General features: G+C 38.6%; 1 protein-coding gene across 6 annotated transcripts in view; it reads right to left on the bottom strand.

Moving 5' to 3' along the window:
* Window positions 1-14,253, bottom strand: part of LRRC28 (leucine rich repeat containing 28) — a 51,388-nt gene that overhangs the window by 22,869 nt on the left and 14,266 nt on the right. Inside the window, exons 1-2 of one of the 6 annotated variants that reach the window (XM_064722124.1) lie at window positions 13,277-13,293; window positions 556-604 (exon numbers count right to left, since the gene is read on the bottom strand). The exons of 3 other annotated variants lie outside the window; for them this stretch is intronic. The gene's annotated coding sequence lies outside the window, so the exon portion shown is untranslated. Of the gene's footprint in view, window positions 1-555; window positions 605-13,276; window positions 13,376-14,253 lie in introns of those variants that run through there. 2 more of the 6 variants (XM_064722123.1, XM_064722125.1) reach the window with 2 other exon arrangements.

Genomic DNA, 14,253 nt, shown 5'->3' with positions numbered 1-14,253 from the left:
CAACATAATGAAAAAAGAAACATCAGCATATCTTTAATAATTTTCTTTAAAAAAGTGAAACCAGGAAAGGATTTCAGGGAATGTCCAAAATTATTGACCTTCTAACAAAATGGACTGTGTTTATATAAACATAACTAGCATCGAGAAAAAAAAATCTATTTCTGATTCAGATGGTTTAAATGCCAGTTTTTCAAATTAACTCCCATGGTTTTACGTGAGGAAAACAAAAAAAAACCCAAAAAACCACCCATCTGGAAATAAGCAGCCTATACAACATAGAGTAATTGCCAAAGGCAATTCCAACTTCCTTAATCTTTTCTGGGGGTACAGGCCTCACCAGCTGCATGACCCAAAAATAACCAACAGTTTTTCTTTACATTTCAAGAGTAATCCCACCTTTCCCTGATGGGCCATAAACCAAAATTTCATCCTAAGATATATGAAACACATACACAGTTAGATTTGAGTGTATGGGAGGGAAGGGTTTACTTTAAATCTGAGTCCTTATATCCCAGTAAAGTTAAAAAGGGGGAGAGGAAAGGGCTACAGACCTACCTGCATGAGAATGCACCTCAAAGCAGGATATTAAGGGGAAGTAGAGAACCTACAAGGAATGGAAAAAGGGACTGATCAGCAAAGAGAGCTGGCACTTCAGAGGTCAGGCTGCAGAGGTTAAATGCAAACTGCCAGGAGGCCAGGAAAATGGGAACTCACAGACAAACAAATGGTTTCTCAACAAGAGATTAAGAGCAAGAAATGAAGAACTGATGTCAACAAGGAGTAGAAATTAGGAGGACAAACCAAATATTAAATTAGGTTTTTGCATCATTTTTTCCTGTAAGAATAATGGTGTGTGTGAGGACAGAGACAGAATACCTCATGGGAACAAGGACAAAGCACTGCAAATTACCACATCCATTACTAAAATGAAATGAGGCTGCTTAAAAAAATTTCCATCCCAGAATACTGGATAAAAAAAAAAGGGTTATATATCAAAATTGCAGATTTGGGCATGAGGGTTCTCAGTGAATAGGACATTTTCTGGGATAGCAGCCTAGGGCTGGAGAAGAAATGTAGAACCTGTTAATGTGAGCTCAGTGTTCCTCAGCATCTCATAACAACTGTTCTAAGGGGAAAGAGCACCCAAGAGTAACCAGTGACTGGAACATAAATAGAAATGCAGCCCAGATCTTCTCAAATGTAAATCATGTCACACTGGTTTATCTTTCTTTGATGAAATTTCTTAGTTAATGGCAACACATGAGGATCACACCTCATGGCAAATTACTGGGATGGAGAAAATATTACTAGTGGTGGTGTTCCTCAAGGGTCTACCTTGTTTAGACTTCTCATTTTGCACCTGGGTAAAAAATATTAGGTTTCAGGTTGCTGTCAACCCAAGTATTTGAAGTAGTAGTAATGTGGTAGAGAACCAAATTGTCATACAGCAGGAAAAGCAAGAACTTCTAGACTTATGGGATAGAAATGGAAAGGAAAAGAACAGAAAACCATAATAAAAAAGAACAGAAAATCATGAGAAGAAGGTGCTGCAAGTCAGGGCTCTGCTTGAAACAGTGAAGGAGGAGAGGGACTGGCTACACTTGCTCCCTCCCAAAGGGCAATAGTGCAATTTCACCCAACTCCACTCTTGGAATAATGTTTTAATCAACTTCCATGAACCTGAGCACAAGATGCATTTCCCCAATTAGTCCTGGAAAACCACGCACCAGTGAGGAAAAGTGTTTGAAGTCTTCCATATTTAAGAGAACTTTGTACCCGTCCCACTAGAAAAAAATAATCCAAGTCTATACATGCCATGAATTTGAAGTGGATACTGTTATCAACTGAAAACTGTAACAGACAGGAAGTGAAAGTCTAAATTGCTGAGAGCTTGATGGAGAAGATCTCCGTTAGATCTGCTCTGGAATGTCTCAGGAGGACTTAAATAGACTTTAAGATGGTTAAAATAAATTAAATAGCCTATTATATATTACATTACATTTACAGTTCTTCCACGCAGCTCACATTCCATAGCCTATAAAAATTAAATTTTCTAGCACAAATTGACACTTAAGGGAGACCTGTGCCATCTTCAAACAAGGAAGTTTAACCATAACTGAAATTGGTATCATTAGATTTAAGGACAATGAAAGGGGCAGGCAAATTGAATCCCATTTACATTTTGACACTGCTGCATGCAGCTCTTTCTCTGTATTGTGGTGAGAGAGCTTGAAAAACGGTCTCTAAATCTAACAGACCTGAAGGTGATTTTCCTCATATTTCTCCCATATAGGCTAATATTTGCTTAGTTTTTTAAAGGAAGAAAAAAAAAAGTGGTACTGGAAGACATCTTGTGATACTGCAGCAACTGTTTTATGAATAACCGACTTTTACATAAGGTGCTCAAAGTTCAAACCCATAAAAATTCTATGGAAGAAGAAAGCCTCTATCCCAGCTGATCAAACTTCAATCTATTAATTTCAAAGCAATGCTTATGGCTGCATTTCACACAAATATTCTGGCTGCAAAGAACAGGGGAAAAGATTTTTCTGGGGCAGGACAGTGTTTGTGAATGAACACAGTCACGTAACACCCCTCAGAGCTGTTCCCAATGCTTGGTTTCACCTACTTCAGCCATAAAACTACATTGACTCTCCTCCAAAACACTTAAGAAGCAGACAAAGCCCAAAACCAAGTGAAAAATACATACTTCTGCTGAACATACCAAAATAGAATCTTTTTTCCCCTCAACCTTGCTAAATGTCACATGCTAACTTAGTACCAATCTTTATTTATTTTGTGCCATCATTCACAAGCAAAGGTGAGAAAAGTGGCTCCATAAAGTCCAACCTTGCTAAACAGTAATTTTAGGTCAGCTAAAAATGGCTGAAAATAGACATCAGGTATGAGGGTCTCATTAAGTCAAATTCTTCTAAAGGTCAGTGGTTCCCCATCTTACACCACAATTAAACTTCAGTTAACAGAACTGGCAGCTGTCTGAGTGCCATGGGCCCAGCACTCCGGGCTTCTCTCAGCACACAGAGCACAGATCCACAGTGGTTATTAGTCTGTATTTCCTCTCACTGCAGGTCTGGAATTACATTTTTGTCCACAATTTGATGGTTTCAATGAGAACAGTTAGGATAAACCAGATGATAAAAATACCAGAAATTATCATACACGAGAAAAGTGGAAAAGGTGGGAGGAAGGGCAAGAGGAACAGGGAGAGGAAAAAATTGTTTATGCACAAAGGTAACTCAAGGCCATGAAACTATCAGGTTTGCTGTTTTCTTGGTTTGGGGTTTTTTGTTTGTTTGGTTGGTTTGTTTTTTCAGAAGACAACCTATCCTTTCATTTTGCTCTAGTGTGCTCTGCTTATTTCACTGCCCCACAGCAAGGTACTGTTGTTACACAAACAAGAGACGTGAAATTAATGTATTCATATTATTCTATGGTTTCATTAAATGATACCTCAAATTTTGACTAGAGCAACCAAAATTAAGTATAAAGAATCAAAATAGTACTTTATCAAATATATTGCATGAAAAATTCTGCTAGCACTCTACAGAAAAAGTCTCTTATTTATGGAGTTTTTCTGCTCTTATCTTTCTGTTGAGGAGCAGCTGTTTTCCTTTTTCTGGGTGGTAAGAACATAAACAAAAGTGACATGAATAAAGCATGAGACCTGTTATGTTTCTCTTGTTTTGTTTATGTCTGACTATCTTTACTGCTGCACATAGTCCACCATTCAATGTGCACTAATATCAATACATGGAAAGGGGGGGGAAAAAGCCTTCCAGAAAATCTTAGTGCATAAAATACAGAGCTGATGATTTGAACTCACGATGCCAGACAGCTGAAGATGGTTCCTTAAATACAACAAACCAGTACTGAAACCAAGGCAAACAAAAGGAGCATCCTAAGGAGAGATTAAGGACAGCTCAGGAAGCCAGAGAGACAAGGCCAGTCCTGGCTGTAAATTCTAGGACAGCTTTTTCCTTTCTTCGTCCAAGGAACAACTTGAGATCAACACAACAGAGTGGTCTCTGACAAACACAGATTAGTGGCTTCTAACTCACTACAGCACTGGTGTCTAAATAATCCACACAAAGACCAATCTGTTGTGACTGTTGCTATCAACTGTTTCCAGCCAACTCACAACAGACACATCTTTCTTCTTCTTGAGGTTAGTTAGGGTTTTTTCTCTTCCTCTCCACTAAATGCATAACAAAAGCAATAGTCCAGGTTCAATTTTCATCTTTCAGTGGAAAGTACTGTTGTAGCAAGGCAATTTATGGCTCACTCATTGTACTACTGGGAGACACCACAGAACACCCTTCCTTGAGGGTCAAATTTGACCTTCACAACAACAAGATGCAACTATAAATTTATGTGGGATAAGGAAAAGAATCAAAGGGAGATCTTTAGCTTGGAGCCACGTTTACAGCAGTGGAGTCACTATATTTGTTTTTTTAAAGAATGCTACTGGATGGGACTGTCCAAAGTCCTAAGAAAAGAAGAGTTCTCCCAGGCCACTGGCAGTTACTACAGATTGCACCAGTAATTACTGGGGAGGGACTGGCTAAACCTTACAGGAAACATTCCCACTATAATAGCCATGAAAACTATAGATCCAGACATCCTTTTCTAGCAGCAGCACCAGGAGATTCTCTTGCTCCTCCTCAGCTGTCTCTGCTGAACTCAGCACCCAGAGAATTCACCAGCTCAGAAGGGGAGGCAGGAGCTGCTACAGTGACATGGTTACTACATGAAAAATGCTATGGACCAACTACCAACAGTTTTAAACTAAGATTATCAGAAAAAAAAGAAAACATCTGACTTCAAGCAACACTAGCATTGACCTGATTTTATAAATGCTGAGAATAACTGCAAGTCTTGTCTTAATCAGTGATAGTTTCTGCTGTTTGGTGTTTCAAATCAGCACAAAGCAGACAAGTGAGGCTTGCAATTACACTCCAAACCCCCCATTCAAGTAATTCTGAACTGCATTCCTTTACCTACACAAATAAATAGTCTTAGTTCATAAAGCTCTCAAAAGTTAAATAATTATCAACTAGAGTACACTTGCACTTGATTGGCATCAAAGCCTTCCATCTAGAATGACAATTTAATGCAGATTTGGACAATGCTAAGGTAAACACAGGTCTTTATTTTAAATACCACTGCAATAAAATTAAGTTAACTGAAATTCAGGTATCAAACTCTGTGTGTGTGACATGAACCACAGGAAGGTTAATCTCACATCATACCTCGAGTTCTACACATTCTCTTCACAGGCTTTTTCAATTTAGATTTAGTGTCAGTAAATGATGCATTTTATTTTGCCTCAATTCATTTAATAGAGCAGCTGAGTAAAAACAAGGATGTCAATAACAAGCAGTAATTTAACTCTCTTACAGTGGCATGCAGAAAACTAAATTTACTTGGTCAATACGGTCAAAATGGAAATCAATATATTATAAAATTCTTCTATTGCACAGCTTTAACAATTAGTGTTTGTTCCCTTTCAAAGACTGAATGACTTTGTTCTCCAAGCTTCCCTGAGCACTCAATCCCTACTAGTAAATTGCATTTGCTTAATGCACAAGTAAAATCAAGTACCTGTTAATACTGCTAATCACTGTACATACGTTAGGGAGAGCTTAGGGAAAGAAAGCAAAAAAACCAAGGAAACCAAAGAGAAAAAAAAGTACATTCACAGATAACTTTATAAATAAAGACTTTAGAGTTTAAGGGGGAAGCAAGTTAACTTTTAAAACCCAGCCCTAGAAACTATAAAAAATAAGCTTCAAGAGCTATTTTTTCCTGTCACAAATGTTTAGTGCAACTAAAAAAAAAAAAGAAATCTCAAATTAGTAAGAGATTTTACATGAAAAATTACTAGCAAATTATTTTAATTAGAATTAACAGATAAATTTATTTTGAAACAATGTCAGTAAAGGCACAAGCATGGACACAATCCCCCTGAAAAGCAGGTTTTGCTTGGATGGAGTACCTGAACTTGTCTTAGGAGTCTCCCAAAATAAGTCACTGCAGGAAAACAAAGTTGGAGCTCCTTGGCAGTCCAGCACACTGAGATCACCAAGGCCTTTCTGAGATAAACCTGGAAACTGCAAAGCAGTTACCACCATTTTTTTTCCACACATTTACAAACTGATGAAAAATTTCAGAGAAAAAACACCTGCAGTTTAGTATCTGTTCAAAGCTGAGGTTCTCTGAAAGCCTGACTAAACAGCACTGAACAGACTGTTGGTATTAAAGAAGTTCTCATACTACAGAAAGCTCAACACCATCTGTATGGGAAACATCTTTCTCAAAATACATCCCCACCTCGGAGGTTTGGTGTCAGCCTTATCAATACACATCTGTCCTCAGCCGTGTGAACAGCTATTGGCAAACATTTATGAGAGACGCCCTTCAAACTCCCTTGAAGTGCAGTTTTACTCTTGGGTAACAGCTCTAACCCAAAGACTTTTACAAGTATTTTAAAGAGCATCTGTTTTGAAGTTGCAGAAGCGAGAGGTTCATATATCTCACATGTGTTTGAGCCAGGCAATCAGTAAAGGCTTATCTTTACAATCAGATAATCAGCAGAAGAATTCAGTGATGACAGATGAGTAACAAACCAACTTTTTCTTCAATTCCTTTACTCAGGAAGCAGGTCTGAGATGAGGCACTGCACATGACTTGAGCTGAGGTGAATTTCTAGAGTGGTTTCAGACTGAGTTACTCCAAGTGCCACCGCGGTGCTGCTCCCGATGGAGGCACAGGCTGATGCAGCATTGCCCAACGCAGCCCCGGGCTGTGCTCAGAGCCCGGGTGCTGCCAGCCCCGGCACGGCACGGAAAAACCCTGCTATCAAATTCCAGAGTGGAGCCTTTGCTGTGCTCTCAGCATGTTGAGGGAAGAAGTTTCAAAAGCAGGGGAATGGCACCTTAAAAGAAGTTGTAGTAACTTACATGTATTTTCTTTTATGTAGATGTTTTTCTTATGTAGGAATAAAGGTAAGAGATCCTAAGCATTCCTTTTTTGGTTAGATTGGGCTTTTCCTAAAGCACAAAAGCAAACGAAACCCCCCCCCAATATCTTTAACACACGTTATCATAATAAACACAACAGTGATTACAGTACTGCTGACAGTTTCCTGCACAGCAAAGCAGCCAGACAAGCAACGAGCCATCACACTTTCTCATTTCCCCATCACACTTTCTCATTTACCAAGATTATCAGAGGTGCCACCAAGAATTTTGGAGGTGGGAGGGGATTTGCCAGAGCTATGAACAGAGTAATGATCTATGAAGCTTTATAGCCTACTCTGATAATCCATTAAATTATAAAACAACTAGAAATGTTAGGTTTTATAGTCTTAATGGATTTCTAGATACATTTTTGTAACTAACGCCTTCAAACACTCCAAGCAAGAATACACAGAATTACATCACTGCAAAATGAAATTTCTTGCAGTCTGTTTTTCTACATCTTAGATTCAACTCCACAGGAATAACATTGACCAAAAGCAACCAAAGACCCTCTACTTCTTTCTCTCATTTGCTGTGCAGACAATAAATTCACACAGAACAAACACCACAAATGGAATAATGACTGAATTCAAACATAACTGTAGCCACTTCCAGACTGATTTTTTCCTGTGGTATGTAACAGTGTCAAAACGAGTCCTCCCCATAAATTTCAAACCCAGGTTTTCAAACAATCAAAATGTAAAAAACAAATAATTCTATTTGACCTTCATTATTTAGGTCTGTGTGCCAGGTCTAATCACTTCTCACGAGCACATTCCACTTCTTAAAAACAGACTGTAGAAATACATATTTCAAACTAAAAGGAACACAACGCATTGTTTTGATGCTACAGCCTGAAGCCCTTTATCTGAGTTTTATCAAAGTATATTCTATCACTGATCAAAGCAGCAATGACAACTTAATGTTCTCTAAAGTTATATATTGCTGTATAAACTTCCCACTTTTGTCTCGTGGCCCCTGGCTCTGCATGACATTGGGGGGACATTCAAAGGTCAGGAGATTTCCTTTCCTAACCCTCAGTTCCCCAGTGGCAGCTCTATCCATAGCAGGAGTGGGGAGAGGAATTTCATCAGGGCTCTGTTCCCATATACCCTAGAAATTTCAGGGTGTCATTTCTTCTGTCAGATGGTTCAATGACAGCTTGGTACATTACTGTATCAACTATCTGTCTGTCAGGCAGCATCTCCACATCACCCTATTACTCATTTTATTGTCATCTCAAGACCGCTTCTCACTCTAGTATTAAAATCAATATTTAATCTTAAATTCCTTTCAATTTATTGCTTTGCATACACCATGTAACTAGCTTTTAAAAGCAAAGTCTGGAAGTTACTTGGACATGAAAGTGTCTCCTTTTTAAAAAAAATCTGCATTTTAACAATTCACTGAGAAATCTCAAATTGAGTTTACTAGAAAATGGTTATGCAATTTGATGTTTAATGAACTGTGTTGAAATGAGTTGTACTTAAGACTCCTTATTTAATAAAATGGCATAAGAACATGCAACATAACTACCATGTTTCTACAGTCACGTTAAGACCTCCAACATCTTCACAGAGTTTTAAGCTTCAGATGAATGGCTGTCAGGATTACTTAAAGCACTCTCAACATCTTCAAAATTCCTGCCTACCCCCACAAACAAGAGGAAAAGCCCTGGAGAAACGAGGCTTACAGTCACTTGAGAAATCAAGGACTGCCGAGGAGAAGAGGGAGCCAGGATTTGAGAGGCAGCACCAAATCTCTGAACAATAGAGAATCCAGTTAAATCTGCTCCCATGCTCTCAGGAATGTGAGAATCATCCAAGTATCCCCATTAGAAGCAGCTCCAACTCCTTTATCTCCTATCAGAGAGCCCTGGAGGGGAACAGCTCTGGGGAAAGCCCATGGCCCAGAGCTCAGCACAGACGTGTCCCTGCAAGGATTCTGATTTTCAGGAGCTCTGCTAAGCCAGAAGCTCAACAGCCTTGGGAGCACCACGGGCAATAATTAGATTGGCTCCTCCTGCCCCATCCTGGTTTCACCTACAGCTCATCAGGTTTCTTAGGAGCTCCTCTTCAAAGGAGGGAAGGAACGGGGAGGGGCAGGAGGGGGTAATTCTGTGAGTTTGATGCATGGAAAACTTTCACTAGGATCTCACATGGAACAGAAGGGAACAAATGGCAGCATTGGCCCATTCTCAGAATCCAGTTTCAAAATGAAAAACATGAGGATCTGGGATTTGGAATTGAGAACAAAATCAGAACTGAAAATAAAAAAATTGGGCAGCAGCAAGTCACAGGCAGCCTCACATGGATACAGTGTCATCCTCTACAATCAGATTGTTCAACAATTATTAATAAAGTAATTAGTGATCAGAACTCAGGTGGTGTCGCTCTGAGATGTCTCTGTCCAGACAGGTGATGCCACCACAACTGTCACTACAGTCTGGCAGCCAGGAAGAATTGCCACATGAAAAGGGAACATTTCAGTAAGTCTCTGCCCAGATCATACAAAGGAATTCCAACAAAACAAGGATGTCTGAGTCGCTGATGTACAGCACCCAGCTCCCAGACATTCCTGGATCTATTAATGAACTCAGTAATTGCATCAGCATACTGCTCATGCTTAAATACAGTCAAAACTCAATCAGGCACAGATTTTTTTCAAGTTAAAGCATCACCAAAGCTAGAGGCAAAAAAAAAAAAGTGTGATTGAGCCAAATTCATTATAATCTTGCTAAAATGTGCAAGAAAGAAGAAAAAAATCAAAATCAATAAAGTTATGTTGCAATTTCGAGTGACCTTTAAATATGATAAAACTAATATTAGAAAACTGAAAACACTTGGTCGTTACCTTGTGCTACAATAGGATTTTAGGCTTCCAGTTATTGACATGAAGCCTCCATGCCAGGCTTCAGTTTCAGTTTGTGCCTCATCTTTTTTTCTGATATGAAATGACCACAGAAGTTAAAATCTGTTTCACAAAATTGCAGGTAGTTGAAAATATAATGCACTGAACCATATCACAATTTCTTTTTTTAACTAAGCCCATGCTCATTAAAGGAGCCTAATTTCTAAATACATTTTCCAGTGATTGCTCAAAATTAGAATAGCAAATTTTAAGATGGAATTTTCTAGTCCAATAAGCCTGGTACACAAAGCAATATTTGAATCTCTAATTTAAATGTTACAATGAGAGACGCTGATGGCTTCCTCCAACTGGTTCCCATTAGTTTTCACATTACTGAATTACAACACATACATACTCAGCACATGCATTTCTGAGGACCTGCTGTGCACCACCAGAATGAGGAATACCAGGAATACCGCAGGCCATTGTTGCAGGAGATACTTTTGTTGGATTTTTTTGTTTCTTAACGTCATTTCTGCTACAGTTACGGGAAATATTTCAGTTCCACTGCACCCAACAGAAGCCCATCTGGATGAAGTGTTGGAACAAAAGCCTACATTGGAACAACATTTTTAACCATAAAATATAGGTCTGGAATTTTTCTGGCTATGTTTATGCTATTTTTGTTACCAGCATCCAGTGACATTATGGACCTTCCGTGGTACACTGAAAAATGTTGTATGATAGTAACAAAGAGGCTTTTAAAAGCCCCTCAACAGGGGGGAAGTGGAAAAAAAAATAACACTAAGAAGGGGTAAGCAGACAAAGAGAGAACAGTGAGCAGCTCTAAGCACAGATGACTCATTCTGACATTCTATACAGGTGAGGGTATACAGGAAAAACTTCAGTTAAGGAAAATTTCCAGGAATTTAGTGGAATTCTTTTATTCTTTGTCTTCACGTCCCTCCCCATAAATTTCAAGCACTCAGAAGTACTAGTAGTCCTTCTGAGATTTTAACCCAAACCAAATGTTTGAGCAAGGCAGACTGTTATAAAATCTCAAGCAACCAACATCCTTGAATTCAATAGGTCCCAGTGTGTTTGGACGTGCATGGACGTTGATCCAGAAGGAATAGCAGCTGGACAATGCACTGCCCTGTGCTTGGCTCACCTCTGGCAGCCTCAGAATCCAACCCCTATCATTTCCCATCCACATTGCCATTTCGTTCCCGACTCCTCCCTGCTGTAATTTCTTTTTTTTTCCCCTTAAAATTAGTCCTTAAAGGCTGCCTGGATGGAGCTGTATTGGAGTTTATACAAAGCCAAAACATTTAAAAGCTTTTCCTCCTAGAAATCTAAGGAATGACTTGGAGATACTATCAGGTATTTTTATTGTGCTTCTGGATTAACACAGCATTATTACCAAAGCCTTACTAATCCTGATGTGAAAAACACAACACAGAAACAGGCAAGTGTGGGTAAGTTCTGCATTGATTTAGGAAAAAGTTATAATTAGTTGCTGTTGAACCTAAGAGGTAATGTAAAGCTCAGTATGCTGACCCTTGGTTTTTTACAGCAAACTGAAGGTAGAACTGACTTATGAAACAGAGCATATATTTTACAGATCTGTGTAAAGAAAACCTTGTTTTTAATAATTAGGCATCAACTCCTTCACAGAAAACAACATATTATTATAATAATTAACATTTTTATTTAGGAGGCCGTGCTCCTTTAAATAGTCACATACTTGCAGAGTGCAAAGCTCATGTAACCTAATCTGTGTTTTCCTCAAATCCCCACAAGTCCATTTACTTAAAAACACCACGCTCCTGGATGGGTGCCTGGCGTACCAAACCTGGCCCGTCGTGCATATTTTTATCCATGTTACTAAATTAGGAAAGCAGAGTGGACTAAGGTTATGCCAACTTGGAAAAAAGAACAGGGTCTGCATCAGTTTGTGCCTTTGCTTTTAAACTCAGAACCACTATAAAAAAAAATTGAATTTTATTAAGTATTAAAGCAATCTGCCCTAAGCAGAGACAATAATAAAAGCAGAAAGGAAATCTGGGGAGAAAAGGTAAGAAGCCAAATTTATTCCCCTGATTTTGAAGTCTCTAAATCAAAATGTGGAGCACAAGCTCAAAAAAACTAGTTAGGACCACATATTTTCATGCCAGGGTCTAGAGTAAGAATTGAATTACTGGCATGCTGTACCCATCAGTGGAAATCTACTGTGAAAAGAAGGGAGGGAAGAAGTCGTGTTTATGTGCCTTTACTTGAGATTTACTGAAATCCCTTATATTGAGTGCTATTCAGAATTCTAAGTTGGGTATTCAAGAAGTCTTTACCAGTTAAATGCTGGTATGAATAGTAAATACAGATATTGTACTTTACAGCAACATTAAAAAAGTGAGAGAAATGAATATGCAGTTTTCATATCTGGAAGTTTCTCCTGCCCCCAATTAGTGAAGCAAATTCCAAAGCAAAGCAGACTTTGCAATAATCACTCAACATTCCAAGGGTTACTGTATAAACAGACAAAGCAGCAATCAACAATTATCGTCTGATTTATAATTTTAGTAACGACTGAACCCTCTTTGTCATTACAGTGAAGTTACCTATGCCAGAGAAAATGATGTAGGATTTATCTATAAAAGTTATGTATTTCAAAATTCATCTTCCTGAACTCTTCCAGCCTTCTGGAAGCACAAGCTGGTTCAGTTACAAAACTCACTGATCTTACCGCTATTAATTTCCTATTAACTTAGAGGGTTATTCATTATGGAGAGATAATTATTAATTTCCTAATAATGGGTGGGAAGACTCAATCCTCCCTAACATTAAATATGATCAGCCTCAAAAAGGTGTGGTCTTAACAAATGGAATGGGAACACCCAAGTTCTATTTCTGGCTAACACTGACTCCTGCTGTGCCCTGGAGCAAATCACTTCTGTTAAAAACACTTTTTTTCCACTCTGTAAAATGAGGATAACACTCCCTTATCAGCTTCACAGGATCTTTCTCAAATGCTTTGAAGATAAAGTTTTATAAGCCTACAAATGTATTTTAATGAGTCTTAAACTGATTATATTTCTAAAACAATTTGCCTTTAAAAGGAAAAGGATTTGAAGGGAACTGAAAGGAAGGGTCTCTGTGCTGTTAACCTCCCCTAACATTGCTGCAGTTTGCACTTTAAATACACCAAAGGCACACAGATTCATTTTCCTTCAGTCTGCCTAAAAGAAGCAAAATGGCAACAAGTGGATGCAAGCTCAGAGGCTCCCCAGAGGTGGGGATGGGCAGGGGAGCCCCCCTTTCCTTGTGCTGGGAGGGAGGACCCAGCCCTGGGCTCTGGCACAGACCGGCACCCCCAGCTGCTCCCTCACCTGCCCGTCCTCTGACTCCAGCAAACAATCCCACTGCTGACTTCTCCTATGGTTTGGTCACTTTTTTTTTCTTGGTCAACGCACTCAGCTCTTGGTTTTCAAAGTTCCTGAACAACAAACACAAAGGGAACCATGGTCTAGCCCATGTAAAGACAACTGCTGATTTTTTTTCTCCCTCTTCTTAAAGGGAATTTTGCCAAAAGATGGGCTGGGATCATAAACCATACCCTCTTCTTTAATTACTTAGCTTTTGCTCTTGACTTGGCAAAACATTAAGCTTTTCATTTCAGTAAATCTATAATTAACTCCAGCATGTGCTGAGTAAACATAACCTCACTTTTAATTAAATCTTAGAACAAGATGGTACAAAACTTGCTGTTTCTAAAGAGAAGTACCTTTCAAATAATGGGGAAAAAAACCCTAATCCTTGTCAAATAAGAAACTTGAATCCAAATTTGAGTATAATCCACCCTCTTTTAAGTCATCTGTTCCCCAAACATGCATTCCAGCTACAAGACCAAAATGTAAACCTGAAGAGCCACCACTACACATCAAAGGACTCCAAAGCTAAAATCAAACCAAATCTAAATGGTAACAGCAAAACAGAGAACCTTGGTTTTGGGACTCTTCAAGAATCATTTTTATAATGTATATCACTGGATTTTTTTTTTCCAAATGACACAATAACTATTACACAAAGAGAAATATTATTTCTGAAGAATGAAAGGAGCTGAAGTATCATGTGCATTATAACCATCAGAAACAAAGGGGACCCTCCTAGTTAGTAATTTGTGAGTGAGAGAATTCAGCAAGATTCAGAAAATTTCCTTCTGACAGTACATGCATATAGAACTAACTCTATGATTCTAAATTAAAATGAAATATCAATTCACTGAACAAAAGGAGAAATCTCTGAAAAAATGAAGTTCAGCTACTGTGAAAACACAGTGTCATATCTAAGTCAAGCTCTTACATGA

The sequence above is a fragment of the Zonotrichia leucophrys genome, chromosome 10 (assembly GCF_028769735.1).
Source record: "Zonotrichia leucophrys gambelii isolate GWCS_2022_RI chromosome 10, RI_Zleu_2.0, whole genome shotgun sequence".
Lineage (NCBI taxonomy): Eukaryota > Metazoa > Chordata > Aves > Passeriformes > Passerellidae > Zonotrichia > Zonotrichia leucophrys.
Note: the sequence above shows the minus strand (reverse complement) of the source record. Positions and strands in the feature narration are given on the sequence as shown.